This window comes from Macaca fascicularis, chromosome 2 (genome assembly GCF_037993035.2).
Source record: "Macaca fascicularis isolate 582-1 chromosome 2, T2T-MFA8v1.1".
Classification (NCBI taxonomy): Eukaryota; Metazoa; Chordata; class Mammalia; order Primates; family Cercopithecidae; genus Macaca; species Macaca fascicularis.
The window spans coordinates 183,363,669-183,390,904 of record NC_088376.1 but is presented as its reverse complement, the minus strand read 5'-3'; the positions used below and the strand labels follow the sequence as shown (position 1 = coordinate 183,390,904).

At 39.9% G+C, this 27,236-nt stretch overlaps 1 protein-coding gene and 1 long non-coding RNA gene across 16 annotated transcripts in view; one reads left to right on the top strand and one right to left on the bottom strand.

The window, feature by feature from the left end:
- Window positions 1–10,411: 10,411 nt before the first annotated feature.
- On the bottom strand, window positions 10,412–11,541 carry LOC135969478 (uncharacterized). Its single transcript, XR_010584740.2, has 2 exons — window positions 11,433–11,541; window positions 10,412–10,761 (listed from the first exon to the last, which is right to left on the bottom strand). It is a non-coding gene; the product is annotated as an uncharacterized lncRNA (long non-coding RNA).
- Window positions 11,440–27,236, top strand: part of COL8A1 (collagen type VIII alpha 1 chain) — a 150,926-nt gene continuing 135,129 nt past the window's right edge. For 11 of the 15 annotated variants that reach the window (XM_074033606.1, XM_065539575.2, XM_015446549.4 and 8 more), the window contains exon 1: window positions 11,440–11,510. The gene's annotated coding sequence lies outside the window, so the exon portion shown is untranslated. Of the gene's footprint in view, window positions 11,511–19,111; window positions 19,205–27,236 lie in introns of all 15 variants that reach the window. The other 4 variants (XM_074033602.1, XM_065539572.2, XM_074033599.1 and 1 more) reach the window with 1 other exon arrangement.

Below are 27,236 nucleotides of genomic sequence, written 5' to 3'. Positions count from 1 at the left end.
ACATACAACCGTGAGGGTGTACATCTGAAGTTTACTACTAACCTGCTTCTCCTTTAATAAGGACAGCTTGAGTCATACTCTACACATTCTTGGTTTTCTTCTTTTCCTGTTTCCAACCACTATATCATTTTTAATCCAGAACCTGGCACCATGAGGTTTTATCTCTTCACCCTTGATGCTCTCGCTGACTCAACACTACACCCCAATTTTCATCCTGCCTGTCCGCATCAGACTTAGTACCTCTGCCATTGTTTTCATCACCCATATTTTCCACACATATGTATTGAACACAATTTTGTGTTCCAAGCACCATGGTAGGCACTAAAGATGTAGTGGAGAAAAGACACTGATATTTGACTCTCAGCTCTTCTTAGCAGATCAAGTCTCAGTCTGGTTTCTCCAGCTATGTCTCCTGAGTCTTGAATAGTTCAGTGCTCCAAGATGACTCCTTGGCCCACAAGCTGGCATTAATCATTAGGGAGGCATCTCAGCCACATTGAAACTGATCCCCCAGCAGGGGGAAAGAGGATGTCTGTACAATGTCAGAGCCTCTGTCTTACAGGGGCACTTCAGCCTCCCACCACATTGTCCCGTCTCTTCCTGGTGTCAGGGCAGATGCTACAACGCCCTTGAAGCCTCTCAGCCTGCAATTGCTTAAAGGTCAGTATTGCAGTTGAAGATCTCTATATATCTTATTTCCTTTTTTTTACTTTGGTTATTTTTATTTCTGCACCTAATGACTTTGTATAAATCTGTGTCATTCAAGGACATCAGGAAATGAATCTCTTTGGTACCACTCACTCTTTTCCCATATAAAAAGTGGGGGCAGAGGAAAGTTTTCAGACCATTCAAAATGAGTTGCCTATATGCAGAATTTCTAATAAATCTGTACCAAATTATCTGCTATCAATGAGATGTTTTGGCTGGATTTCAATAAGGACTCTTTTTCTCCTAATTCCATTATGATTCAGCATTGAATTAATCTGTTTTACACAGGCAAATAAATGCATTTGGCATGTTAATGCTGAGTCTGAAGCATATCTCTGCCCATATGGGACAATATCTGAAATCATGAGGATATCACTACACACATTAGAAACACCTCCTCTGGGCAGAGTGCTGAAAGGAGAAAAATGTTTACAAAATATAAAACAGAGAAAAACTCTATATAAGAATTACTCTGTCACGGATCTGCGTTCTCTTTACACAGATCACTGGAACTCATTAAATTTTTTGACATACTGAGGCACAACTATTGATATAGTGTGTCTCATTTCGCATTTACCAAGTTTTAAAATACTACTTGCCCTACACTAATCATAGCCAATGAAAATGGAATGAGATGATACATATGGAATTGTTCTGAAAAGCCTCGAGGGCTATGTGTATTTAAGAGAGAGTGGTGATGTTGGTATTACCAGTGGTGGAAGTGTAGCCTTTTTTTTTTTTTTTTTTTTTTTGAGACAGAGTCTCACTTTGTCACCAGTCTGGAGTGCAATGACACAATCTCGGCTCACTGCAACCTCTGCCTCCCGGGTTCAAGTGATTCTCCTGCCTCAGCCTCCTGAGTAGCTGGGACTACAGGCATACCACACCCAGCTAATTTTTTGTATTTTTAGTAGAGACGGGGTTTCACTGTGTTACCCAGGATGGTCTCAATCTGCTGACCTCGTGATCCGCCCGCCTTGGCCTCCCAATGTAGTCAATTTTTTTACAGTCACCCTAATTTAGGGCCCACAGAGCATTAGTTCTGTGAGAAGCCCCTTGGAGGGCAAGCAGATTGTGGGGTTGGTTTTGCAGTCAAATAACCTCAGAAAACACTATACATGACATTTAACTTTTGAAATTTGAGAAGGACATTAGCCTTTCAAGGATTAGAATAGCCTTACAATAAAGAAATATGTTTAATTTTAATAATGCAGAATTTCTAAGATAAAAATGGATTTGAAATATTCTTTTCTACATAACATCTGTTAATATTCCAAAGCATTAGAGTTTCAAAGAGAATCATTATTATTTAGAAGGAACATAGAATTAAATGTTCAACTGAATGAAATGCTTATCATAATAGGCCAACTCCTTCCCCTCATGAAACCCCAAACTCTTGCCTATACTAGCAGCATGCAAAGTGGGATTCTTGATTTATGAGAAAGCCACTGACACTGGCATCCTCTTCAAAAATTAAAACCCAAGTTTGGGACTTAAAAACAATATCCCAAATGCCGATTATTTACACATGCCTATAATATTTTTGTCACAAAGAGAAAAAATCAGAGGAAAATATATTCATGGATTTTAAAGATGTATATAGCCCTCGTCTGAAAACGAAAATAAATCAATAAATGTTTATTAGCATGGTTAGCCCTATACTAGTGCTTTGAGTAACACAGCATTTCCTGCTTTCAAGGAGCTAATAGTCTTTTGGACCCCTCTATTTGAGAAATATATGTTCTAGAAGGTACAAGGAAGGACAAGATAACAAAACTTAAAATAATAGCTAATAGGCATTTGTTCAGATATAAACATAAGTTATCCTGATGTCACCAGCTGTGAGAAACCCTCCTGGCCCAGCCACAGAGAGAGTGGGGAATGAAGAAGCCCATCTGATCCTGAACAGGTGTCCTTCCTTTGCCATGTGGCCAGATGAGACCCAATGCCCTTCTAAAACTCTATAAGTCAGGCTTGATGGCACATGCCTGAAATCCCAACACTTTGGGAGGCCGAGTTGGGAGGATTGCTTGATCCCAAGAATTCAAGTCCAGCCTGGGCAACATAGTGAAACCCCATCTCTACTAAAAATACAAAAACAAAAAACAAATAGCTGAGTGTGGTAGCATGTGCCTGTGGTCCCAGCAACTTGGGAGGCTGAGATGTGAGGACTGCCTGAGCCTAGGAGGTGGAGGTCACGGTGAGACGAGATTGCACCACTGCACTATAGCCTGGCTGACAGAGTGAGACCCTGTCTAAAAAAAAAAACAAAAAAAAAAAACAAAAAAGAAACCTCTATACCCTATGATAATAAATACAGCACAGAAAGTCTAATAAAAATATAAAAATGAAGTGTTCTGGAAAGAATGCAAAATGCAGAAAGGATAAATTGAAAATGTAAGAGAATAAGGAAATTAAAAAATAGAAGAAATGAGACTAAGAAAAATAAAATGAAACCAAGACAGAATGACACAAATTCCTTCTGTAAAATCCAATAAGGCCAAAACTATGTGTTACAACTTACAGAGCTTCATGGGATCTGACCACTTTTTTTGCCCAAGAATTTAAGTCTCATTTCTTAACAGGTCATTTCTCTTCCCACTCCCTTACCTAGTGATCTAAAGTTCATTTAGTCATGTGCAATAGCTGTGATGTTCTGGCAAAGAGACTTACCTATTTCCTTATGCATAAAATGAAACTCCAAGAGTTTGACTTTCCTTCTAGGAAAACAAACCGGCTGCCAGAAATGAAGAGATCTGGTACTGGCACGCTCAATGTGCTCACAAAACCATATGGTGGTTCTAAGCAGAAATGACAAGAGCCAACCATTATATGTCCACATTTAGGCAATACATTCATAAATAATATAAAAGCCAAGGTATATGGGGCTCTAAATTGTCCCCCTCAATGCCACAGAGACTCTCTAAAGATATCTAGAAATAGATATTAAAGGAAATAGATGGGAACTAGGCACCATGAGGGTGTCAAGCCATCATAGAGGGTCCAAAAATAAGTGCTCCCGTTCTCAAGTGCACTCAGCATTAGGTACAACTTTTGCTCAGTCAGTCAGGCAAAACTCTTAGTGTGCAGTGGTATTTACAAAAGGGCATATTCTGACCCTTTACATTTCAAAGCAATGTTGAAACACATCTGTTCAAATAACCCTCCCACCTCGACTGACTCACCTGGCAGGAAGAGTTAGTTTCCTGGCCAGCATGCAGCCAGACCCTCCTGATCTTCAACCAAAATATATAAAGCATATCATTGTCTTTTCATCCCAAAAAGCACAGAGATGAACCAAGCTTTTCTTTTCTGTGTGTTACTTAAAGATATTCTCTGTCTTACACCTGGCATTCTCAGTAACCACCTCAAAGCTCCCTCCAATGAGGAGGCTCCATTAGATCTCCGATAGAGCCCCGTACTTACCTTGCCCATAGAATTTACCTCAGTGAAGGGAAATTATCTATTTATTTTCCTCTCTCCCCTACAAGACTATTTAAAATCCTCAAAAATGGAAAGCAAGCCATATTGATCTTCAGAACTCATTTCTATGACCCTGCAAGAAATGTACCAGGAAACTCTAAATGTTTGTTTTTGTTTTGTTTTGAGGCAAATGGGGTAAAGGGGGCTGGGAATAGGGAAAGATAAGAGAGTATTTATTTTTTAATCTCTACAATTCACAGATACATATTGACCACCTTACTCTATGCTAGGCTTAGTGTCAGGAAAAAGGGTTAGGCTCTCAAGGAAAAAGCAGTAAAGTTGAAAAGAAAAGAGGTTAACATATGTATAAGACAAGGTAGACTGTAAAAAATTGCATAAGAGAAGCACCAATTTTCCTTGGCACTTCATAAAACTACCAGAAATCATTTCCTGAAGGTGGCATGGAAGTAATAAAGGATTTGAGCATGTGTCCGTAGGTGGACCCAGCAGCAGGAGCTCCATTAGCCCCCATGCGGGATCTGAAAAGTTGACAAACATTTTGAAAAGCAGATTGTTTCCCCTGACTGAAGCATAAGGTATGTAAATCAGAATGGAAATAAAGACTGGTCCTGAACCTTGGAAAGGGGCTTTGAATGCCAACCACAAATTTAGGGGTTTTTGTAAATGGTGTGATGCCATCAACAATGTCTGAACAAGGGTATCACATAATTTTTGCCGGGTTTACGGTGATTGCTCTGGAGGCAGCATGGGAGGTGGTTTGGGAATAGGACATGCCAGTCTCAGGCCAGCACACCTGTTAGATCTCTCATCCCAGATCTTCATTTTTGCCTTTCAAATCAGAGTTTTCAAATCATGAAAAATCTTAGGCTGTATAAGATATAATAACTGAGCAGAAAATACTGGATTTACTAAAATTGAACATGAGGTAAATATTAATAAGAACATAAGAGACTAAACCATGAGTAGATGGAACAGAAGATAGACGATAAAGCAGAGACAAGGAATTATTCATAAGGGAAGTCTAGGATTAAGACAATTCCCGTATGGTAGCTAGGGTCTAAGATAGCACATAGTGGGAGTGAATTCTATTTCTACTCCCCTGGAAGGCTTTTTAGTTTTCTACCCTTGAGTGGGAAAAAAAAAATACCTGGGCTACATTGCTCTCCTTCCATTGCCCTGCCCCCATGAGAGAATCTCAACAATTAAATTCCTTAAGGAATAAATAAAGGTTGAGGTGACTTTAGTTGACATTGGTAATAGGGAGAGTGAAAGCTGAAAAAAAGGCTCAGAGACCTTAATAAAAGTCTAATAGTTTGGAGAACTAGAAAGAGCTACAATAATTTACTTTATAGCAAAAAGGGTGACCACATTTTTCCTAATTAAATAAAGGGGGTACAGCACTGGGGAGAAGGAACCATTTACAGTGGGAATAGAGAGTTTCTTAGGAAATCAAGCTAATATATGCAGACATCAAGTAAATTTGTCACAACAGGGAAAATTTTCAGAAACCAGAGATCTGTGTGGTGTGGTTACATTTCCATCAATCAAAAGGACAATACTACTTGCTTCAGAAGAATAGAGTTAAAGGGCTGATGGCTGGGTCTGGGAGATGCTTACCAAGACTTGAAACTTAGAGAGGCAATGGTTGCAGTAAAGAGCTACTTAAGGAACAATGGTAAGCCCCACCTTTTGGGATTCTGTACCTAGGATACAAAAAAGGTTTAATATTAAGGTGTACTCTCCTTGGAACAAACACTCCAGTAACGAATTAGGAGCTCTTCCATGCTGTGATGGTTAATATTAGACATCAGTTTAACTGGATTGAGGGATACCTAGATGGCTGATGAAGCATTCTTTCTGGGTGGGTCTGTGAGGGTGTTGCCAGAGGAGATGGACATTTGAATCAGTGGACTAGGAGAGGAAGACCCACCCTCAGTGCAGGTGGGCACCATCCAATCAGCTGTCAGGGTAGCTAGAACAAAGCAGGTGGAAGAAGGGGGATACATAGCTTGCTTTCTAAGTCAGATTTCTCTTTCTCTCTTCCCATGTGGTGCTGGAAACTCAGCTTCTCCTCCTCCTGTCCTTGGACATCAAACTCCAGGTTCTTCAGCCTTTGGACTCTGAGACTTGCAGCAGCAGCCCCCCAGGGGCTCTCGCGCCTTCAGCCTCAGACTGAGTGAGTGCTGCACTGTCAGCTTCCCTGGTTTTGAGGCTTTCAGATTTTGAGCCATTACTGGCTTCTCTCTTTCCCCAGCTTGCAGGGCACTTCACCTTGTAACCGTGTGATTCAATTATCCCTGATAAACTCCTATATATCCTACTGGTATGTGTGTGTGTTGTGTGTGTGTGTGTGTATCTCCTACTGGTTCTCTTCCTCCTGAGAACCCTAAGACACATACCTAAATTGAGCATGTGTAGCATTGTATGTTGAGTTGACTTCATGGGGATGTTGAGCAAGTGGAGTGCCCACCAACTGGCACAGAGCAGGCATCTGGAAGGTGGAAAGAACTTTCGAGAGGGTCTGGTTAAGCCTCCTTATTTTACAAATGCAAACACATTTACAAATGCAAACACTGAGTCCAAAAAGGATAAAACACCTACCCCAAGTTTTCACTTGGATAGTTAGTGGCAGAACTGGGACTGAACTCCAGATTTTCTGACTCTCCATGCACTGCTCTTTGCAAAGCCAGCAGGAGCTGTGAGGCAGTCATCTGTGGGGTCACCCACATCAGTCAGCTCTACCCTATGGGCCAACAGGAAAACAGTGACTCACAAAATCCAATGGTCCTTTGGAATGCGTAAGAGGTGTGCCTGTCTTCTGTGCTATAAAGCGTTTTCCATTTTTGTAAATAAAATCCCATTTTAAATGCCCTAGGAGAGTTGGCAATTTTAAGTGCCTTACGGACTACGATCATATATGGTCATGCTTAGCACGGACTAAGACTGACTGACGGATGAGTCATTTGATAGATGGAGAGCAAATTTCTGTACCGTATTTCAAATTGTCAGATTTGCTTCAAGTGAGCACACCTGTCTGTGACTTTTGCTTAGGCCAAAAGCCACATTCATTTGCATTTTAAAGCTCTAAGGAGTGAAAGGAAGAATCAGAGCTTGAAATCTGGCCTGGGCAGCACAAACAAATAGTTGAAAATTAACTATTTGAGAACATAGATGTGAATGTGAAGTTTTTAAAGCCAGATCGCATTGTTTTCTGATCCAGAAATCGTTGAAAACTCAAGGATCTCATGGATCAGGTATATTATTTAGGGATAATGTAAAGCTACATCAGGTGAGAAAGAGACTGGGCTCCTCGGACACACAGAGAAGACACCACCCTTTATGTGAATCCCATATGTCATCCTGGCCACACCGTGAGAGGATCCTGCCTTCCTACTCCCTTCCTGCAACCACACAGGGCACTCCAGGGAAACTGGGCTAGAACCACTACTGTTTCTGCCACCTTGCTCAGGCCTCCAAGTCTGCAGGATGCAAACACTCTGTGTTCTCTATTCCCAACAGTCCGAGAGGTACAGGCAAGCATTTATCTGCAAAGTTACAATAAAGACCCTATATTCAAAGAAAAATGAAATCTTGAAAATATGCCATTTTCACCATGCCATTCTATTGCTCAAAAATCTTCATCGATTCTGCATTGCTTACAGAATACAGTTCAGACTACTGAGGTGACCTCATCCCTCCTCTCCATTTCTCAGCCTCATTGTTCTACTACATAAACCCTTCTATTCTGTCATGCTGGCCAATTCACCACCTTCTGAATATTCCTGTGATTTCCCTGGTTGCACACATACCCTCCCTTGTCTGGAATGTACTACTGTGCATCGCTCATCTATTCAAATGCTACTTTCCATGGCTCAGCTCAAATGCCACCTCCTCCCTGAAGTCTCTTCACTAAAATTCAACTATCAAGATTTCATGCTTTTCTTCCTTTGTGAGAACAGCTGTCTTATTTTCTTCTGCTTTGAATACCTCACATTGATATCCATTTTTAATAAATATTTGTTAACTGATTAATTCAAAATAAACTCCAAAAAAGGATTACATTTGCAAAGTTCTCAAAAGTAAGGTAATGATCTGTAGCTGTTATAGCCACACAATGGAAACTTCAGAGCATCTAGTATGTTGTCATTGGATTCCTTTCCTTCCACAGAAGACCAAACTAGGTCATTTCAAACCTCAGTCACCTTCAGATTGATTCTAGGAAGGGCACACTAAGAGTCAGCAAAGAGATCACAATCCTGGATTCCTGACTTGTTGTCCAGATCTGCTACTGAATCAGATTCAGGCAAGTGTGAACGGGAGAAAGGAACTAATCATAAGTGCCATCCAAACAAAATGAAAGCAGTGCTTTTGTTATGTTGGCTGGATAATCAGGTTTGAAAGGAGGAAAGAATTAAAAATAAGAAGAGAAATACAGCTTACAGCCATCAACTGTCTTTTCTTCAAATGTGCTTTTCTTCCCTTTCGGGTTTTTTTTTTTTTTTTTTTTTTTTTTTTTTTTTGTACGTATGTGATGGAACTGGAATGTTTGAGAGGCATTAACTTAGGATTGAAAACATGATTTGTTGTAATTGATAAGGGTATTTACTAACATGCTTTATCACCCAGATTCTCCTCTAAGAGTTCCATTTTGTCTCCCCAGAACACATTTCTTTGCTAAATTAAAAAGTTCCAAAAGTGCTATCGTGCTTGTAAAATCACATCTGATTTCAGGGTTAGGTCCAAGAATAAATAATGCAGTCCTATTTCTAGGTCGAGTAACAAGTGTTATTCATTTGACAGACTTCACTCAGTAGATTTGTCCATGTCCTCAAAAGACATACTACTTGGGAAGAGGAAAACTGAGTTAGGGAGGGTAAGAAGAGTGTAAAACCAAATAGCAAATGGGCAGAAAAGTTGATGTGAAAGTTTTAGCTTTCTAAGTATTCATTAAACTAACAAATGCTGACCGATCTCTATTGTCAGTGCTCAATACTGCTGTTTATTCAATTAGCCAGACTATATATATTTATATTTATTGAGCACTTATTTTTTGCTAGCTAGTAAGCCACTAGCTATAACTTTGTGCAGCCAAAAAATTATTGAATATAATTTGAATAGGGAACGTAGAGATTAAAAATTATAAAAATTAAGGCAAATAATCAATAATGCAAAACATCATGAATAAATTTGAAAACTCTGATGTCAAATTTGTGTTTACAATAAAAATTTTAAATTTTTTATTTCATATGATTGTTCTTGCTTCATATCCCAGGCACATGGGAGTTTAGTTCATTGACTCCCATGTGTAACCAATTGAGAATGAGCTTAGTTACAAAGGAAGCAATTGAGGCTTTGAGCTCTTGAAGCTAACAGATGGAAATACGTATGTAAAAAACTAAGTCCAGTGTAAACTCGGCACATATGGATGTAAGTATTATTATTACCCAAATGGCACTATTGGGTATTTTCTTAATAGATTCTTTTAAAATGCTTTTTTATGGTTGTGGACCTTTTTTAGACCAATAGTTCTTAAGAAGAGGAAGGGATTTTGCCCCTCAGGGACAATTGGCTAAATCTAGAGACATTTTTTATTTTCACAACTGGGTGGGGAGTGTGGAATGGGTACTGCTACTGGCATCTGGTGGGTAGAGACCGGGGATACTGCTTAACATTCTACAATGCACAGGAAAGATCCCTACAACAAAGAAATATCCTCGAGAAAGTTTCAGTAGTGCTAAGTTTGAGTAATTCTGCTCTTCACCATCATGTTTCCTTCTCTTGGAGCTTGGTACCAGCCAAAGACATCAGGATCTAACTTGAGACCAACCTAAGTGTTCTATGTGGCAGCCTGATGTACTGAAGAGTGCCTAAGGTTTGCAAGCCGGCTACCTGTGGTTCCCCATCTCGCTAGCTTGAGCCAGTTATTTAAACCCTTAGAGATGCCTTTCTTTAAATTAAAAAAAAAAAAAAATCTGCGCTATATGAATCATACCTACCTCATAAGGTTGCGGTGAACACTGAATCAAGTACATATACATATTCAGTACAATTATTTCATTCCTTTATTATTTCTAGCCTACTCATCTCTCCCCCCTCCCATTCCTGCCTTTTCCCCCTCCCGGTACTGCATCTCCCACCCCAAGTCTCAGGTTCTCTTTTAAAATGCTTTAATTCCTTTGGTGGCAAAAATCAGGCTTGGGCTAGGAAGTGAGTCACCACTCAGCAGCGAAAGGAGCTTGTTTTTCTTTCTCTGAATGCATTTCTTAGTAATTTCAGACTGATCCTTTAGCCACTTGTTGGTTGAATCCTCTCTTAATGTTTAAGACACACTGAGAAAGAGCTGTGGCACCAAGACGTTTTCCGATTGTTAGGAATGAGAGTGTTTTAAATACCGAAAATAACCAGAGGGCAGAGAGCTCTGAAATCCTATGTTACATAAGCAGATGCTGGAAGACCCAGGCTGGTTCTGAGGTTCCTCTCTCCACAAGCAAGTCCTCGCGGATCCTCCCCGTTGCTGGATTTACTTTAATGCTGCCGAAGTCTCAAGAGGGGCCTCTGGATGCTCAGAAGACAGGGAGCGCAGGAACTTTCTTGTCAAATAAGCCTTGCCTGGAGGGAGAGGGACGGGGCGATTTTCACCTGCGGGCGGTGGGACGGGGCTGCGGGCTGGGGGCTGCCTGGTTCCAGGCTGTGTCAGTGCCTCGGGCTCCAGGTTCGGGTCCAAGCCTGCACTTCGGCTCTGCTGCTCGGACGCCCCGCTTCCCCTCCCTTGCCTCGCTTAGAAACCCTTCAGTTCTCCCGGACCGCTACGTAGCTTTTCAAATTCCCAAATTCCCAGAAAACACCTTCAAAAGTCACAATCACCCACAACTCCCTCTGCCAAAAAATGTCATGCAAAAACGGAAAATACTCCAATTCCCCTTTCCTCCCAGACTCTCTCGCGCGCTCTCTCTCTCTCTCTCTGTCTCTCTGCTATTCATTTTCTCCCCCACCTTTCCCCATCTGTGGTCTAGATCCCTTTCTCTATTTCTCGTTCCCTCTCTTTTTTCCCTTCTCCCTCTCTCCCTTTTCCACTCCTTCCTCCGTCGTGACCGCGCCCCCCCTCCCCCGCCCGGTCGTCTCTCCTCCGCCTCGCGGGCTCCCGTCTCTGCCCTCTCCTCCCCTCCCCAGAGAAGAGTGTCCAGCTCCTCCAGAGGCTGCCCGCCCGCCGCTCCTTCCCTGCCCACCTACTATGAGGAGCAGCTCCTCCCACCTGCCCATAAAAGCCAAGTGCATGTTACCAGCAGCGGATCACAGCCCTTCCCCGATCCTCTCCGTGGGAGCCCGCGAGCCTCTCTCCCTGATCTTACGTGCTCAAGGTAAGATAGCGCTTCTGCAGGCAGCTGACCTACCGGGGGTTGCTGTGGGGGAATAAGACACCGTCTGGCCAACGCGTTTGCTGTTTGGTTAGAGCTGATTCTTACGGATGCGCGATCCGCTGCTCCTTTAACTAGCAACTGGTTTGAAAACAAACTTCTGTTTGAATGGTAAAATAAAAGCTCCTTTAGAGAAGAAACAGCAGCATAAATATTGCGAAAACCTTTCTCTTTTTAATCACTTTTTCTCCTGTTGCTGACTGTTGCTGAGGTTAAAATGTATCTGTTTGGGGTGTTGTACTGACGTTTTTCATTGTACATATTTCACACATCAGTGGGGGCAAGGCAAACGTCAAAAATGTCATTTGAAAATGTACTTTGAAAGAACACAGTTAACTTCCTAAAAATAGCACAGTCAAAAGGTCTGCTAACAATTTTGTGATGTTTTCCAAACCCCCAAGACAGCTTCTGTAGTCCTTTAAAAAATATCTTTCCAGGTTTTAGCGCTTGGAAAAAATGATGTGAACGGGTGCCCTTTGCACGGGGACAGTGTATCAGGTGGCTGGTAGATAGGAAAGAACAAATCCAAATTTACAAGCCAGGGTAGAATGTACTCTCTCACCAGGCTATCTTTTCACGACATCCTAAAATGAGAATTGTGATGGAACTAAGAAAGTGTATAAAAGAACTTCATGAATTTCTGTACACACACCTAAACACAAAGCGTTTCAATATGTTTCACAGTAAGAGAATAATACAGGCCAGATTATACAATACTTCTGTGCACACCAGATGGTTGTAAAGAAAGATCAGCTAGAAAGGCTTTGGAAGTTTTAATCCTTTTTTCCACACGTTTTCCCCCTCATTTAGTAAATTAAAACCTACCTGATTGGCATCCAATTATCAGTGTTTAAACTACCCTCTTTAAAATAAAATGATCTCTTCTTATTCCTAAGGTAGAATAAATGTGCACCTGTGAAAAGAAAAACATACACCACAGCCACTTCTGTAAAACCAGACACTTGGTCCATGAAGTTTGCCATCAAATTCTGTGGGTTGTGTGGGATGAAACTCTCTCATGTGGGAGAAAAAACCTCTTCAAATGTTTCCTCTGGGGAATTGCACAAGACCACTTAGAGAAGGCAAACCAAAACTGCCAGTCAGGAAACCAAACCACTCTTTTAGCCCTTAAGGTTCTTAAAGTAAGAAGAGAAATGAATTCTTTATTTTTTGTTTGTTTGTTTATATTATCTCATGTGGAAAGAAAAAACTCATCGAAGCTGTATAAAATTCTCCCCTATTAACAAAACAAGACTCATTAGAAATTTAACTTAGGTCTTCCAAACCGTTTCTCCTTAGCTTTTGCATATCAAAAGTAATAAAAATATTTAAAAGATCTGTTTGAGATGGAGAGGATTCAGTGCTGTTACTCAAATGCAAGAGTTATATGTAAACTTTCAGTCATGTTAAATTTTTCTTCATTGGAAAAAAATATTGCAAGAAGTGCAGTTTCCTTTAAGCAAATGATATAAAATTACTATTGGCCAAGATAGTATGTGGCCTGAGCATATTAACATACCTTTTATCTCATGCCACAATGCAGACTGCTTGCTTTATATCTGATGTACATAGGTAATCAACCATGACAAGAGTACAGGTATGGGACAAGGCCAAACCAAGTATGTGGCACATTCAAGTTAATTCTTCTTTTATGATAGTGCCTGACTCACATCCATTATCACAAGGATGAAAATACGCTGCTTCATTCTCCCGATCCCCTTGAGGGAAGTTATCTTTCCTTGGGGTGGAGGGGGAAATGCTCCCAGTTTAAATGAGCTTCCAGTTATTCCTAAGTTTGGGGATAAAAGTATTCTCCAAGGGTTTGCTTCTGCTTTCTCTGGCAATTAATGCACTGGACCAGCTATGAACCTTTTAGCAGTAACTGCCTTCCCTATGTCCTATCAAGTTCAAGCCCCTAAATAACTGAGTGAGATCATCTTAGTTTGCTCATGATCTAACGTTCCCAGGGGCAAAGCTATCCTTTCTCCATAGGGTACATACCAAGCAAGATGACACTGCTCTTCTTAAGCTTTCAGAAAAATCAATGTTGAAGTTTCATGTAGTTGCCCCCCAATCTCCCCTTCTGCATAGGATGTGGATACTTCACGTGAGTCTCTTCTTTTTGCCATTATGTAGCTGCCTCTTGATCAAGTCCATGACTATACCCAACCAATGCATTGCAGCGGGCTTGGGAGGACTTCTTAATGTTTCTCAGAAAAGACAAGATGAGAAACTGCCCCTTTCATTAGAGACACAAGATGGGCACTCTACTGATTTTGAGGGCTTGCTATTCCTACAGAAACGTGCATTTTAGATGTTCTCCTAATGTCAAAATTATAAAATGATATCCTTTTCATGATCAGAAAACATATGCCACTTTATTCCTATTTGTGAAACAAAAATCAAGGAGAAGGGATTGGGGTGAAAAGGGACTTGAAAGAGAAGCTGGAGGAATCACAGAAGTGCCCTAGGAGAAAAGCAAGATTAGGAGCTCTGTTACGAAATGTAACTTCCCCCAACCCTCATTTATGTGAACATGAGGGGATGGGGAAGAGTAAAAATCCATGTCTGCTCTTGTCTTTTTATTTGTTGTTTTTTAATCAATGAAAGTATAAGATCCATCTTTACCCCTCTCCTTAGCCCTCCTTCTTTAACAGAAAAGAACAGCTTGGTTCTAATGATGAAAATGATTTCAGGTTTGCCCATATTTAAAAACCCACAGTAATTTGCGAGTCATAATTCTAAAAGCTATACTATGAGTAAAAAAAAAATCCTTAAAACATGTTGTTAACTAATGGATGGGTCATGTCTACAAAACCAACCCTCAGTCTCCTGAAAAGCGTAATGTTGAGTGCTTATTTGCAAGCTAAAAGTTAGAAACAGCAATTTACTCCTTATCCATGGTTACTCACTTTGGTGTGGAAACTTGCAGAGAGATTGAGACACACTGTATTTCCTAAAACCTCTGGTCCTCCAAGTAACCCTCTGGGAGCTAGGTGTTTCTGCTTTGACCTGCTTCTCTTCAACCAGACCCCTATAAACATACATGTACATAAGTTAAAGAAGGTACAGATCGTGAAACTTGAGTGTATTCTTGTGAATGGTGCACTATTCTAACTATTGAGTGAAAAGAAAACCGAAAGGAGAGGAGAGGAGAATTAAGGGGAGAATGAATGCCCTTAGGAATTTAGAGAATCTTTCTTTTTAGCATTGTGTGAAAAGGATCTCTCAATCCCTAAAGGAATACACATTTTTTTTTAAGAACCTGTTCATAAGTTGTCACAAAATGCTAAGAATATAATGAAGAAGATCTTCCAGTGACCTGGCAGACCTGGTTACACCCCGCAGTACTAAATTATAGCTCTACTAAACTCCCCCTTTCTAGAGAGATAAGGAGTGAGAAGTATGAGCATGAACCACATTTCAACACCAACAGAGCAAAGCTGCTAATCAGAGATCCCTCTATCACTTTAGTAACTGTTTGTTGTTTGAGGAAGAACGTTCTTCATAGTTTTTCCTCAAGCAGATTTGCAGGAATGGGGTTAAAGGGAGTCACACAAGGTTAGAATGTCTGTAAGCCTGGAGCCCTGTGTACTCAAATCCATGAAGCCATTGAAATTGCATCAGATCAAACTGGAGTGAATGAAACAAAAAGTGTTCACCAAAACGGATCATAATCAATTAAAATAAAAATAATGAATTCTAACTTCTAAATGTAGGATAAGAGCAAAAGCAACAACTTTAGCTGACTATGTAAAATATGAACACACACCTGACAATTCACCTTCAGTGTCCTGTATTTATTTGGTGCTCACTTTCATTGTCCCTCCTGGACAACAAAAACTGACCCTTCTCGCCTTCAGCAAATCTTTCAGGATATGCAGATGCAGTCATATGTGACATCTCCTTTGTTCTTTCACTGGAAGAAATCTCTTTTTAATTCTCATAGAACAAGTTTCTAAAGAACCACTCATACTTGTGGTTTCTCTCATTATCAAAAATTTCCTCATACTTCTCTTAAATAGGATATAAATTTCCACCCTATCAAATGTAAAAGTTTCACATTTTTCTAAACTTTAATTCACATACCTAGAAGAAAGTAATTTAAAATTGCTACTTGCCTCCAACAGAGTATCTGAGATGAGGTTTCAAGATAAGCCGTTTTACTTATCCAGTACCTATTACAACTACTTGGAAATTAAAAAAACAAACCTTAGAGAATCACAAAAGGTAAAATATTGGAAAAGACCTTGGAGTTAATTGTAACTAAAAGTTAATTTTACAGGTGCAAAAAATCAGAAAGGTTAATGTCTTTCCCGAGGCCACCCAGATGAGTATAGCACACCCAAGGCTGGAGTTCATACAGCCAAAGTCTCCAACCCATGCTTAATCTTGAATAACTACAGTGTGGCTCCTTGTATAATGTGAATCTAAGGTGTCTTTGACTATGCTGAGCATTCTGTAGGCACTTAACATACAGGGCTCTCAGAAACCATAGCTTGGTAGAAGTTTGGACTACAGCTATACCTCCACTACCAAATGTCTAGGACACATTGATATAAATTCTTGTAAAGAGTGAAGTCAGTGGTCATCACCATCACATGGATGGTATGTTTTTTACCAGCCCAGGATATGGTACATAGTAGCTGCTCAGTAAATCTGTGTTGAGTGGGTGAGTGAATGGGGAAAAAAGCTAAGTATAAAATATCCATTTTCCTAAACTCCTTTCTTACTTGTAGAAAATATAGTCCATAAAACTACTTTCTACAAAGTAAGGGATTTACAAAGTAAATTTTACTTTGTAGAAAATAGAGTCTATATAGACATATAGTGACTCAGGTCTCAAATGTATTGAGTTTAAGATTCTCCCTTGCTTTGGGAAATATAGGAGAGTTCATTTTAACCTTAGCAATGGCTAAGCTATTTTCCTGTCTTTAGTGTTCTCACTAGTTCTTCCCACATTTACCTGAGTTCTAGAAACTATATTATTTTTTACAGGAGGCTTAAGATCTAGTTCCAATATTCATTTGAGGAACAAATGTATTAGAATGTGATGATTTACAGCGTAATTCTCCTCTTCCACCCAACAGACAATGTGTTGCCAATTTAACCATTTTGTACCTTCCTCCGCCTTTAATGAGAGAAAGAGCAAAATACCCATAATGGATAATCAGGAAAAACATTAAGGGACACATCGGTCAGAATGTGTAGGTATGAGATTTGTTGTAACAGAGGGGACAGGTGATCAAGGGACCAAGAGTATAGAGACAGAACAGTGAAGCTAAGAGAGTTGATTCCTCTGAAACAGAAGAGGGAGAATCTCCAAGAGTTTTGAAGTACTACAAGAGATTTTAATAGGATTGTCTAAAACCAGACCCTCTCAAATGCTTGAGAGATGACTTTCTGTTTGAGTCAGGGTTCTTTAAATACAACACTAATTGAAGCCTGGATCACAGAGGTGTGAAAGCTTTACTATATCTATTAAAACTTCTTATCCTTTGATGGGACCTCAAGTGGGAAAAGGTGAAATGGGACCTCATTTCACCTCCTTTTAGACTTGACTCTGACCCAGGATAATAACTCCATGGAAGTCAAGTCATTGAAATGTTCACTGCTAAAATAACAGCACAATTATTGGTAACACATAAAGTCACTCCACCATAGAAAGTGATGAAGGCAGGAAAGAATATTCTTGTATTGTTTCTGTAAACAATTTACCCTGAATAAGCGGACAGATGTTAGCCCAGATGCTTCTTCACTTTCCTCTGAAGCATGCCTGACAATTGTTTCCATATCTCCGAAATAGTGTGTTTCTAAAATTGATTTATTATATGTTAAATTTAACACAGTCTATGGCTAAGCATGATTGTGAAAACATTCTTTTAAGTAAGTCTTTTTTGAAGACTGTCTCTCTTAAGCTTCCAATTGATGTGTTTACACCACAGGATATTTAGGCGTTGGATCATTTGATGTGCTGAGACTGAAGACAATTAATCACTTCACGTGCTACTTTTCCAACGCTAACTAAACAGGCCTGGGTGTGGGTGTCAGCTGTCAACCTCTCTAGGAAATAACATGCATCTAGCCTATTGGGGAGCTTCTCTAGTCCCCTCTGTTAGCTAGATAAAACAGCTGCTTTTTGGAAGTCTGGGCCAATGGCCTCCATAATTGAGGCTTCATGTTCTAAGGCAATTATAGCTAGTTTATGGCAGCAGAGGGGTTAAGGTGCAGCTGCCATCAGTTCAGTAGGAGGATTTCAAATATTACCAGCTGACTAAAAAGCACTGCAATGGGGCAGGTGGGAGGCATTTTCAAGCAATCATCCCATTGAGGATCTTCCTCCAACTAGCATGCTGTCTACACTCTGACGATAAGCCTAAACTTCATTCATAAATTCAGTGATGATTGTACATTATTGTATTTCTTTAAAGATCCACTTAGCGATTGCCCAGCCTTAAAGTCCAGGAGTCATGGTGTTGATCAGTGCTCTCAATCCAAACAAGCGGCTTCTTGTTAAATGGCAGATGTAAGATTAAAGCCAAAAAGTACATGAAGGGAGGCACTAGGGGGAGCTAAGAATTTGTGAGTTAGGTAGCCAAGATTGTTGAGGTTGGAAGAATGAGGAAAGAAAGGGGATCTGTGGCGAAAATATGCTATCGGATCCACAGTTCCTAATTTAAGGGCATGTCTAGTCCCTTTTCCAGCCCCCAGCTAATTACAGTCCCCAGCTGCCCAAATGGAGAGGGAGGTTGTTCACCAGTAGAGGGAGCCAGGGGCTGGGTGTCTCAATAGAAACAGATCTGTTCCCAGAAGGGGACTTTAGATTTAAATTTTTCAGATCGAAGGCAGAGCAAAGTGTCCTTTACAACCAATGGCTAAAATGTATACCATAGTAATACATCACATTGTTAGTTTTCTTTAAAAAAAAAAAATCCTAATTTAAGCCTCTAAGAATAAATCACCCACATTTCTGGCATTAGCAATGCCTGAAATGTCCAGGCTTGTGGAAGTTTATTTGAAAGAAAACTAAAACAATCTTAGAAAATGTTCTTTCCAAGGCTACCACCAGCCAAGACTGAATCTAAATGCTCAGTTCAGTAATAAACAAAGCCTGGCAGCTGGGGGTCAGTGAGAGACAAGCGCTAAGTCTGAGGAAGCCTGCGGTGACTAGACCCTCCCTGTCAGCAGAGTAATGGGAAGGGAGCTGGGAGAAAAAAGACAGAAATGGGCCAAACAGGCTTCTCCAGCCCAGATGGCCCAGAACCTGCTCCCCTAAATCTGGGTCTCTCCAGGGAGCAGTCAGGGTCTTGCCTAGACTGAAGTGAATACCTTTCTGTTGAACATTTCCATTGCACAGCTGTGTAGGGATGGCTTGTTAAGACTTGAGATACTTGCATAATTCAGAACCCTTTGGGGGATAGAGATCAATTAGGACCATAAAAAAAAGAATCCTTGGCACACCAGAGGAGAGCTGCTTGCTTAGTAAAAATTATGACATTCATAGCAAAACAGCAATCCTCTAAGATCATTTTTTGTGTCCATAGAGATGAAGCTATGGAGTTGGTGTGCATGTGACTTGCAAATCACCAGAAAATCTTCAGTGTTTTAATTTCAAAAACACCTTGACTGTCTCTGGGGTAAGGAGCATATCACTGATCATCTCTGTGCCTTTATTTATTTATCTTAAGCAGAACAATTTTTAAATAACTACCTTCTTTGCCACTTAGAGACATGTGAGGTCTTGTCAAGTATTTTTCAGAAAGATACTAATTAAGCATGCATTTTATGGTTATTCATTTAGTATGGTAAATGGATTATACTTACAATACCTAGGAAGGGCTCAAAGTATTTATACAAAATCAGTCAAAATGGGATAAAATGTCAAATAGCCAGATAACCTTCCAAGATATAGCAAGAGTATTTTTGTTTCTTAGAATACAGAGGTCAATCCCACATATCTCAAAAGGCCAAACAAGATCAAGGGTAAGTGGAAAGTAAAAAAACAAACAATAATTAGAAAATGGCTTAAAGAGTCTTAAAGGGCCTATATTCTTACCAATCTATATTTTGAGACCAGCCAAAGGGGAATTTCTCACATACAATACAGGGTTTCTGATGTAAAAACTCTATTTTAACTGGAGAAAGATAACTGTTTAATAATGACTTTTGTATAAAATATCTACATCCCTTGCTTCAATATTTTCCAAAGTGCGTTTCAAAACACGACTACCTGGGATTGATCGATGTTTATACCAGAAAAGGTTCTGTGGTCAAATAAGTTTTAGAAACACTCAATGAAACAATATTAAACATTTTTATTCACTGCATGACTTTACAGAAATTTTTATATGCTATATATTTTTTCATCCTCCAAAGACATTACAATCAAGTGTTCCTTAAACATTTGACGACAGATCTACCCTGCCTGAGCACATCTCCTGGGATTGATATTCTACGGAACAGCTTAAGAATAGTTTAAGAATCACTTCCTGCAGCATTATTTCAAGATCACTCAGAACATGGTATTTTCAGTCTTGCTAGTTGTTAAGTAATACATACTGAATGTCACTATAAGATATGTAGAGAGATTTCTAAAACCCAGGTGAAAAAGGAACAAAAGAAGTAGATAATATGTCTTTGTTCTATGGCTCAATGCTTTATTACAATAATAGCAGGAATGTCAGAATTATTCAAGCCTGTCTCTCTCTCACTCTCTCTCTCTTTCTCTTTCTCTCTCTCTCATATCTTCAACCTCCACTTCTACCCAAAAAATCTTTAGAACACTGGATAAACTGAAGTTGTCTCTTCATTCCCGTCTCACTCTCTGAATACTGTGTAGAGAAAAGTGGCCAAGAATGAGCAATAAGTTCAATAAACGAGGAGCCTAGATAATTCTTTGAACTATCTCATCAGTCTCTGAGCTGTTAATTCCCTGCTTTATCTTTACTATCATTAACTAACCAAGATCATTGGCCAAATATTTTCTTTGAGCATTTGCTTTCTCACCATCAATAGGGAGCTAATTTCTGTAGGAAGAACACACTGATATTCTGGTGTAATTTACTGCATGAGGAATTATTTAGTTTATCTGTGATACTCAGACCTCCCACTCCATACAATTTACTATTTCTCTTAGGACATTACTCTGGGAATTATCTTTCCACTTCACAAAGTTAGTGCCTGGAGGTCAGTATTCCATAAGTGGCACAGTTGAGCACCCTCTCCTTTAAGAAAATAAGTAGCTCATAGTCATCTAAAGGAGAAGGGAGAAATTCAAACACATCATTAGTGGTTATAATAAAAAAAGCTATTTGTTATTTAACAGGACCAGACATTGTGCTAGTCCCATTATCTATATTCCCCATGTCAACCCTACAAGGAGGATATTATTATTCCCAATTTAACAATGAGAAAAACTAAGCTTCCACTCCTTAAGCAACTTGCCTAGGGCCACACAGCTAGGAAGAGGCAGAGCAGGTACTTCCATCCAGGTCACATGCCAAAGTCCACGGTCTTCCTGCCCGCCTGTGCTGCCTCTCATGATGTCTTGTCCTATCATAACAGGAAAAAAATAAAAATAAACTTCCTATGACAACGCCTCTGACTCATAAAGAAAGTGAGAAATTCTAGTGGCTCTGTTCCTAGACACTTCTAACTGGCTCTCTTTCTTGTTTTAATACAGTGATTTTAATTTCTTTTTCTTTTTTGTATTTTTTTTCTAAAAGCATGCTGTCATTTCAGAGCCAAAAAAGTAAAGACTGTGTAATTAGAAAAGCAAAAAACAAACAAACAAACAACAAAACAAAAAAACATCATTTCTCCCTGGGGTAATTTTTAAGAGCTGAAAGTTAGTCCATAAACTCTCCCCAAATGAAGAAAAGTTGCTTGGCAAAAATCCAGTAAAAAGAGTGACAGTCTAGCATGTCATTCTTAAGGCAATAGAAGTTTCCATGAATCTATGAGAAACACTAGAGCAAAGGCACCTCCACACATTAAATGAACTTGTATCTAGCTCCCCAGATTATTCTCTTTGGCACGACTTTTACCATAAACCATAGCCAGATAATGACAGTAAAGATGACTTAAATGTTTCCCCCAAGCCATAAGAGTCACCTAGGAAAATGTCTATGTTGTCTACACCTGCTGCTTAGCCTGCATGAAAGTGTATATAGAAATAAATATACCTCTGTTGTGGGGTGGAGGGAGCGGGGAGGGATAGCATTGGGAGATATGCCTGAGGTAAACAACGAGTTAATGGGTGCAGCACACCAACATGGCACATGTATACATATGTAACAAACCCGCACGTTGGGCACATGTACCCTAGAACTTAAAGTATAATAAAAATTGTTTTAAGAAAAGGAAAAAAAAAAAAAGAAACAAATATACCTCAAGCCCTTCCTTTATCCTGTGCCAAAGACAAAAATGGAAACAAAGCCTAGCTTTTTCCCCATGCTCACATTCTGCTATGCTTTTTGGCTTTTGTTCTTGATCTTCCCTCTCTGCTTGTAGTATTTCTCACTTAATCTACTAGATTCATTTATACTCCTCTTCCAAGAGTCAGATTAAGTAAGTATCTTCCCCTCTGTGAGAACATGCCTGAAACCAGCCTGACCCAAGCTGCCTCATGGATCTCTGACAGACTCCCTAGAACTCTGTACGGGCCCTGCCACCATTGTCTCCATTCTATAATGGCATGGGTTTAATTTGGGTATCCATCTCCGTAAAGACAGTGAGCTCCCTGCAGAAAGATTTGTGTCTTATTTACCTCTGCACCCTCAGTGCTTGGCACATAATAAGGGCTTAATAAATGTGAAAAGAAAAGAAAAGAAATAGGGATGGGGGAATAAAATGAGGTGATGGTGAATAAAGAAGATTTTAATTGTGCTACTCTCTGTCCCCATAAATTGTTCTAAGAAGGGACAATTTGGCCTAAGTTCATTCTTGAAGCCTTGATATAATTGGGGTATATCCAGATATGGTAGAAACTCCTTTCCATTCTGAAATATTCCTTGATGAAAATGAACATCTTAGAAAGAATAAAAGTTCTGAATAAAATTTAGAATATCCTGATTTCTTTAGGACTTCATGAAATGACCAACACTACCCCAGTCTTCCCTGTGGTTTTCTGAGAGAACCAAGAACTGAGCTTCCACATTCCACATCTCCCTTTCCTCCCCATCTCATAGCATAAATATGTGCTCTCTCTTGCTCACTCTCGCTCTCTCTCTCTCACACACACACACACACAGTGTTACTGGGCTTTGACTCAACTCTGCAGCTAACCATGCAGCATAAGATGAATGCCTAATGGTATTCTAATGTTAGTATTGGTGCTCCATATACCAGGTTACACAAAGAAAAATTATTTTCCATGTGACCATTGTCCCAGGATTGTTAGTACCCTGCTCAAAAGGATTTAATGGCATTATGAAATGTAGAACAAACACTTCAGCTTGACAGTCGAATCTCACAACCTATCTCACCCCAAAGCTTCTTTTCACCTTCACCTCCCTGAAATCTATAAACAGGAATTCAACCTGATGGGCTACTACTCCCCCAAACATTCCTTTTTCCTTTCTTTACTGAAAATGTCCCCCATTCTCCTTTCAACCTGTCAGAAGAACCATAATTTCAAGATCCTATTAAAGCCTTCATCAGTATTATAACAAGCATTGATCCTTCCCTATTCTCGACTAGCAAGCAGTTACTCTAAATGTCAGTAATATGTCACCTATACACTGTATTGAAATAGTCAGGGCTGTCCAATAGAACTTTCTGCAATGAAGGAATCATTCTACTTTCTATAGCTGCGCTGTCCAATATGATAGCCACTAGCCACGTATGGCTACTAAGCACTTTATTTTTATTTATTTATTTATTTATTTATTTATTTATTTTGAGACAGTCTCACTCTATAGCCCAAGCTGGAATGCAGTGGCGTGATCTTGGCTCACTGTGACCTCCACCTCCCAGGTTCAAGCGATTCTCGTGCCTCAGCCTCCCAAGTAGCTGGGACTACAGGTGCGCACGCCACCACACCCAGCTAATTTTTGTATTTTAGTAGAGACAGGGTTTCACCATGTTGCCCAGGATGGTCTCAAACTCCTGAGCTCAGGTGATCTGCCCTCCTCGGCCTCCCAAAGCGCTAGGACTACTAAGCACTGTAAATGTGGCTGGAACAACTGAGGTAGTGAATTTTTTAAATTTTACTTTAATCTCTTTTTTTTTTTTTTTTTTTTTTTTTGAGACGGAGTCTCGCTCTGTTGCCCAGGCTGGAGTGCAATGGCCGGATCTCAGCTCACTGCAAGCCCCGCCTCCCGGGTTCACGCCATTCTCCTGCCTCAGCCTCCCGAGTAGCTGGGAGTACAGGCGCCCGCCACCTCGCCCGGCTAATTTTTTTTGTATTTTAGTAGAGACGGGGTTTCACCGTGTTAGCCAGGATGGTCTCAATCTCCTGAACTCGTGATCCGCCCGTCTCGGCCTCCCAAAGTGCTGGGATTACAGGCTTGAGCCACCGCGCCCGGCCACTTTAATCTCTTTAAATTTAAAATTAAATAACCACATGTGGCTAATGGATACTGTATTGAACAACAAACTATTTAACTTTTTATGTGCTGTGGTTTAGGTCCCTTGGTGAGCATATAAACTACTGAAAAAATTGAATAAGATATGCTTTTTTCTATCCCCAGTGAATGCTATAACTGCAGTAGTGTTCATTAAATATCGTTTTCAATGCATTGCCTGACTACATGGTCTTTTGCCAACTGCTATGTTATTTTAAAGAAGACTTCTTCCCTGTATCTGTAATTTTAATAATATTGAACAAATGGTGTTTGCCTCCTTTTTTTCCTTTATTTTAATGGCTTAAAATCCCTCAGAATGACACCCTATCAATGCCTGGATTCTTTATCACTATACAAACAAAACGGGATGAGGAATGGTTTAAACTGAACCTCTGAAAAAGTTCCATTATTCATTACCATCTCATTTCTTTTCCCTTGGGGAAAAAGCATGGTTTAAATACCTGCTGAGACATACAATCGCTTCAGTCTTCAATATGACCATTTCTACAGAGACAGACTATCCCTGGGTATCTGAAACAAATTCAGCTCACAGATTTTTGCTTTTCTTTCCTCCTGAAACCTCACCACCTTTTAAAGAAAAGTAGTTCTTTATCATAGATTTTCCCAGAGCATTTTTGTCTCTATTTCTGTGTTCTGCAGTGGACAACCTGAAACACTGTGAAGAAGGCTAAGCTCTCCGCCAGCAGGTCAGGGGAGGTAGCATGTCTTGGAATTTGACAATGATGTGCCCCCGGCACTTGCTGGCTTACCGACAGCCCTTCAGGAATCATCGTGCCAACAGGCCAACCATGCAATAAAATCCTGTACCTGGCAAAGCCATGGGCAAAGTGATCAAACATTCTGGCTGCAGATTAGATTCTAAACTATTAATAAGCCTTCAGAAAATAAGCCAGAGTGAATCTCTAACAGCAATAGTTTACAGAGATGTTTAATGATTTCAGAGGTCGGCCACCCTACATGCTTTCCTTCTGACTCAGCACAGAGCAGGACAAGGGCAGGAGAGCCACTCCAGAAGCCAGGGCAATCAGCTGTATCTTTTCCATTCACAGCTAAGTTTATTTGGAATGACTGGAAAAACCTTCAATGAAAACTCTTTCTAAAATAATAAAAGACTTTATCCTGCTGTCATGAGCCAGACAACATCGAGAAATAATTATGGGTGTGTATTTTCCCCTGCCTTGTAAAATGTTTACAAATTGTATCATAAGAAAGCTCTAGAGTGAATGGTAAAGATAGCAATAACATTTAACTTGTAAATTTTTTATATCTAACCATAAAAGAATCACCATGTGTTTCAATCACATTTGAATACATATAAATAAAATTCTCATCTGCAGACATGAGCCAGTGACTAAAGGAAGAATCCATGACTCCTTTTCCACAGAAAAGTACACTGGAGATGTTTAAGCTTCTCATATTTATGAAATAGAATTCATTGTCACCACATCAGCAAAGGAGTGTTAGCAAGGGTCTTAATTTGGGAACTTTGAAACATGAAAATAATCTATAAATAATGATGATAATAACTTTTGTGGAGAAACTTACAGTTTACAACATTTATTTTATGTACATTCCTTCATTTGAATTTGGTAGGGAGGGGTTTTATCTACAATTTACACATAAGGCAGTAGAAGCTTACAAAGATTAAGTCAATTTCTTTTTATCGTTAATATAGTGAGTGTTAGGGCTGGAATATAAATGTGGATCATCCCATACCTGAAGTCCTCCCTCTTCTTTCTACTAATCTGGGCTGAATCTTAACAAAATCACATCCAGAAATGGTTTGGAGCATCCTGGTAGAAAACAGAGAAAGTGCGGCAAAAGAAAGCAGACTGACCTGCAAGGTTTGCTTAGGGAAACGTGATTGAGAATGTGCTTTTCAAGAAGAGAACCCAAACTCTCCTCAATAATATAGCAGCTAACATGTCTTGACGGGCTAGTCAGCAGGAATAGTTTTGTAGGTTATCTTCTCTATAGTTTATGATTTTAAAGGACACCCATTTTATACCTGTCTGTAAATTTTTAAATGATAGTTTTAAATCCCCCTTTTTATTTAATGCCCAAATGTGTGTCATTTATGTGGACAAAATAAAGTACCTTAAGTTATCTATGGGAAGCTACTACCGTGTCCTGAATAAAAAGCACTGAAGTTAGCATAAGAAGCCCTGAGATAAAGTCCCACTTTTACCACTGAACAATGCAGCCATCCTGGGCAAGATAGTAAGTCTTGCCAAGTCTTTGCCTCTCTGCTCTAAAATAAACTTACCTCTCAGGATGGATGTGAAAGTTAAATAAGATAACATATAAGAAAGTGTCTGCTACTCAGAAGGTGGTCAATACAAGTTTATTTAATACTAATGAAAACCAATTATTGAATGTTTACTTAAGTGCCAGCACAGCGGTCATTTAGGTGAGTAGCAGCTTCAAGTGTCGCTGTCTACATGTTGCAAATAAGGACACTAAGGATCTCTGTGCCTTGTCGCTCATTTAATGAACTCTTTACTTTGCCAGAGTCCTGCTATGCATTGGTCATGGTGGCAGTGTAAACTATTTATGGGTTGATTTATATTTTTGGTCTGTTTTTTATTTTGGTTTGGTTTGGGTGGGGGGTTGTTTTTTGTCTAATGATTTGTTTGCACTAAACGGCAAGAGTTCAATCTCCCCACCAGTTCCCCAGAAAGGAAATTTTCCTGGTTGCACAATGCCTGTCCAGTTCACGGGCACCTCTCTCCCTTCACCATGTCAATGCACAGTATATATAGAGTCCACGTGTGGGTTGTGTGTGTGTGTGTGTGTTTGTGTGTGTGTGGTGGGCAGCTGTGGCATCATCAGGAAAAATCTGGCTGTTCTGAATGTCTCCTCTAAGATCTTACCTCATCCCATGAGTTTCTGGAGTTTTGTGCTGCTGTGCTCTACAACATTCTCCTTGAGGCTGCCAGCATCCCAGATGCATCCTGGCCCCTGCAATTTATGCACCGATAAATCTCCTTAAGCCCTGTGCATATTCCCTACAATGTTTAATGTCAGTGTACCAGAGTCCTTGTATTAGTCAGGGTTCTCTAGAGGGACAGAGCTAATGGGA